Source organism: Aptenodytes forsteri, unplaced genomic scaffold, assembly GCF_000699145.1.
Source record: "Aptenodytes forsteri isolate BGI_AS27 unplaced genomic scaffold, ASM69914v1 Scaffold442, whole genome shotgun sequence".
Lineage (NCBI taxonomy): Eukaryota > Metazoa > Chordata > Aves > Sphenisciformes > Spheniscidae > Aptenodytes > Aptenodytes forsteri.
Window position 1 is genome coordinate 1,853,043 of NW_008794003.1, and position 5,246 is coordinate 1,858,288.

The window sequence follows — 5,246 nt, forward strand, 5'->3', positions numbered from 1 at the left end:
CTCACTCATGAGAGTGAGATGTACATGTATCACATTAATATGTAAGATGTAAATTGGAGGACGAAAGCATGCAGTTTTAAACAATCCCATGGTGTCTGAACTTGTAAGACACTCAAATCTTTTTCAAGGAAGTCCATAAAATTAATGTCTTTTAGATAAATGCTGCATGAAACTGTGAAAGAATTTATTATTTTACAACTCTTGTGAAAAATTAAAAATATTTAAGGACATACTAATTAAAGGCCTTTTAAAATTTATTCTTTATTTCAGGTGGCTTCTAGACATAATGTGTCGATTCTCTGTCTGTCTTTTATCCTTTATCAGCAAATCAGTTCATGGCTATGTGTTTGTGGAACAATTTACATTTCTGGTGTTTTTCTTGTATTTCATGTTTATGCTCCTCTCTGCTTATGTTGAAAGGGATTAACATACCCTGGGCATCTAATACTGGCTTTTTTATGTACTACAATTCTCTACCTCCAAAGAGAGAGATCAGATATTTAAATCTTTGTTCCAGAAAATACATTTCTGTGCTAGGTCTTGCAAATTGTATTTGTGTGTGTTTGGGTTCACATACATGTTAAGCTGTGCATGTGTTAGTGAGTTGGATTCTGATGCTACATGAGTTTGAAATAACAGGATTTATTTAGCTTTCACACAAAGTAATAACTCTTCCTCATGGCCTTTTCTTTTTAATGCAAAACTATTTCTATTGGTGATATTGTGGTTTGTGTTACCTTAAAGCTCTTGTAGGCCATAAAATGGCAAGTTTTAGACTTGCCTAAAGGTGATGGGTTTTGTTTTTGTGGTTGTTTTTTTGTTTTTCTTCACTTCTCCTGTTGCACTATGTAATAAGTACGCCTTGCCATATACTAGTATAGATAAGGCGATGCTCTGCTTTATTCATCTCTTCCGCCTGCCTGGCGAGCAAGGGACGGTGGCTGGCTGGGTGCTTGGCGTATTATGCATCATCAGGCATTTGGCACACCAGTAACAAGCCAGACGTAGCTGGTGCTGTTTTTTGGCTGCTGAGCAGGCCAATTGAAGAAAGACAGGTTGGAATCAAGGAGCAATCAGGAGGTGGGGGTGAGCTGATATATTAAGGGAGTGTAAGGGTTTTGGTGAAGTGCCATATGGGTGTGGGAGGGATTTGTGGGTACTGTGGAGAGGGATATTGGTGAACGGAGGGGAAACTGAAGCTGTTGCTGGGCAGATAGGAAGACATGCAGGGTGCTGCTATAGTGCGTGAGGTATGCGTGATACAGGGTAGGGAAATCACTGGCAAGTCAGAGGAGACATAATAAGGTGGTGAAGTAAAGAGAGGTAGGATGCAAGTTCGTTTAAAAAAATAGTATTATCAAACTTCCATAATTTTCTTGTACATAGAATAATTGCCAACTCTTTTGACTATGCTTTCTGTGCAAAGGTGTGCAAGAGGAAATTGATGGTCTTGCTTATATAGCATGATGGAAAGAATCCAAAAGTGTATATTAAAAAAAAAGTTGATATACTAACCGATCTTTGATGTCCATGCTAGTGCTATTTTCATGTCTGTGATAGTGCTGTAGGGCTAAGAGTCCCTTCTTCAGTGTAAATTAATGTTCTTTTTAAATCATTAAAAACAGTATGCAGTCAAATCCCTTATCTAAGCATTTATCTTGTATCTCAGTTTCTGAATTGTGCTGTTCTTCAGCCTTTGAGAAACATTATTTTTTTTTACCCCTCTTTCATATTCTAGGTGCTGTTGTAATCTTTTCTTGGTTGTCATTTTACCATATCATCCCTGAATTTGTCTCTCTCTAGTATGCACCTTTATACCTTTTCTGTTGCATCAAATGTTACCAACTTATCTTGACTTTCGAGTGTAGTTTATTGGAAAATGTGTGGTTTCTTTCAGGCAGTCCCTCACATTTAGAAGCAGTGCTCTGTAAACGTCCAAGAAGCTACATAATTCCTGAAATCCTTTCCTAATTTTTTTTTTTTTTTTTTTTTAGTTAATGTCTTCATGAAACAAATACAAAATCTGGTGAATAGCTTGGCCGCTCAGAGTCTGAAACTGCTGCCTACTTTCTTTGTCTGCGACTGTTTCTCTCCTCGGACTGTGTGTAGGATGTGGTTCTGTAGCACCTTGTGTGGGATAGTTGTAGGGATCATGGTTCCTAATCGGGTCTTCTGCTATGGTAAATCCATATAAGCTTGCCTCCATAGTTGTAACATGTTCATGGTAATAAATGGGTTAGAATTCAGAATATGATGTTCTTTTGCATTTTCTTATTTTGTATCTTGACAAAAGACATGCTCAAATTAAGACATTTCTATCTTTATTTTACAGTTACAAAATAGAAATAAAAATAAAGCAGGAAAGTCTGCCATCTGTCTTGTTGGAGTCAAAATAAACAAAACTTACATAAACAATTTTCCTTTCATTGTAGATATCTTATTTGTTAACTGTATATTAAAAGAGCAGCAGATAAATAATAGGTGGTGTTGCAATTATGCAAAAAACAAACAAGTAGGTATTGGATAGAAGGAATCCCTTTTTGTTTTCTGTTTCATTTAGGTATATCCAACTATATTATGCACTGCCTTTAGAAGGAAGTTTTTACTTAAATACACATAGTACTTTAAAAATACGTTTATCCTTCTTGGACAATTTATGAAAAAGCCTAAAAGGCTGAAAATCTGAGAACATAAACCTGAAGAATTGAATAGTCTTTGTGTACCTTAACATTAGTGGGTTGTGGAACTAATGTTTTCCTTTCAAGGAAATCGGTGGTCCTGGTTTTTATGACTTATGTCGTAACAGTATGTGCAGACAAAAAAACATAATGTGTTGAGTATCTGATACATGTATTACCATATTGCCATAAGGAACTGCTATTATGTTAGACACCAACTGATTTCGTGATAGTGTTGGATTTCTCTCACATATGCTTATGTTTTTGTACAGATGATCCTCTAGGAACATCTGCTAGTTTTGTGGTGGTATCTGCTGTTTCCTTTCAAAATTTGACCTTTTTGTCATTTACTACTGGGACTGCTATAGAATTGCATTCTACTCAGATCCTTTTCTAAACTGATTCCTGTCTCATAGACATTAACTGTCAATTTTTTGAGTTAATTGTGTTTCACCATTCTCTGACATACTACAGAGTTGAGTGCAACGGTAAAGTTAATAAATTAACCTTTTAAAATACCATTTTATGATAATTTTTTTTAAACTGCTAACTTGAAATAAGTGACTAGAACGTCCTCCTTCCAACTGTTTAGGTGGTCTCAAAAATACTTGCGTCAGCAGACTAAGTGTAAGGATGGTATTTCTCAAACTATTTCACTAGGGAAGAAGTTTTGGAACTCCCTTCTTAAAATTTAGGAACCCTTCCCCTTTTAGTTGGATTGCAGATAATATCCTTCGGACAGCAATACCAGTTTAGGATCACATCTTTAAGTGTAGCTGAATAAGTGAAAATGCAAGCACAACTGAAATTCAGTTGTGCATGTGGCACTGCAACTGGCAGGGAAGTCATGACCCTGTAAATGCAACCAAAAATGGGTTCTTAACGTATTGGAAACTCCTCCTCTTGGATGAACAACCAGATGTATTATAATCTCTCTTTGACATGTAGAAGTTATCTGGGTAACTGGATTTTATGTAGTTACGATGAAGAGTTGAAGACATTAGTACTTCCTATTTCTGCACTCTGGCTGAGCATAGAAATCCTTTTTGTAGGACTGTAGATTTTACTATCAAACTGTTTTGCTGTGGCCCTCTGGAGGAAAAAATGGTGTGTTGACTTTTTATAATTTGGAAAAGTGGCTAATTATTTTGTTTCCAACAAAATGTATGCTTGTGTAGAGATAGTAGTTACTTTCACATAATACTGCTTGTGGTTTTAAAAGTTAAATGTGTATTTAAGCATGCATGAGACTTAATATTTTGAAAAATAATTAGGCTTCTGGTATTTCTTTAGCTTCATTTATGGATATGCCTTGTCATTTAGTTATACCTTTTTACTCCAAACTGATTCGTTCCAAAGGTGATTTTGAAGTTAAAAGTAATTGACTTGTGTTAATATTTTTCAGTGACAATGCTGCTAAAGGAAAAAAATAGTTAACTCATTTATAATGCGTTTGTGGCTTTCTTGGTTGAACCTAAATTTCTTTATAAACATGTGTTTTGTTATTATCAAAGTATGCAGCTTAAAAATGCACTATTGAATAAGAACATTTTGTGTCCTGTAAGGTCTCAAAGTAACTGTTTTCCTATTGCGTTTCCTCATGGAGTCATAACCTGTCCCCCCAGTGTAGGTTCAGCAGAGCAACAAGAAATGTCCCACAAACTGGGAAGTTTCGTGATACTAGAACTACCAATATTACCAGCTCTTCTTTGTTTCTGTGTTTCACACAACATCCCAATCCCCATTATTTAGGTACAGTTATCAGGAGTGGCTTGTTTATGGTGTAGAATAGTATTAGCTGAGTTTATCTTTTGGGAAGGAGTTTGGTGCTCAGAGATGAGTGCATTTGTTTGAAGCCTTGAGCTGTATTTGTATCTTTATCATGCTTGTAAATGGGAGTGTTTAAAAATGCTTATGTAGAGATTGAGGGGGTGCTTCTGATTTTATTCCTTCCCCAAATTTGCCTACTTTGTTTCTCTTTAAGATTGAAGAACATCCTCAGTTTATTCTTTGATGGGTGGGTATTTGATTAAAAGAATTTTTTTCTGTGTGATTTACGTTTGTCATCCTAGCTGAAGATTGTAAAATATTTCAGCATCATGTCTATTGTAAATGCCAAATATTGAATGTTATTTTATGAATATTAGAGATGGAAGAAAACAAAGCACAGAACTCATGTTGAGCTCTTTATGTATATCTATCAATGACAACATAGCTCTTAGCAACTTTGAGACTGATGCAATAAATACGTAAGCTCTTAAGTTGCAAAACCAAGAAAATGCTTCAAGCCACACTTAATTTGGAGGTTTTGTAATACGATTGTGTCGTGGTTTAACCTCAGCTGGCAACTGAGCACCACACAGCCGTTTGCTCACTCTCCCCTGCCCCGGTGGGATGGGGAAAGAATCAGAAGAGTAAAAGTGAGAAAACCTGTGAGTTGAGATAAGAACAGTTTAATAATTGAACTATAATAATAATAATGATGATAATAGAATATACAAAGCAAGTTATGCACAATGCAATTGCTCACCACCTGCCGACCGATGCCCAGCCAGTCCCCGAGCAGCG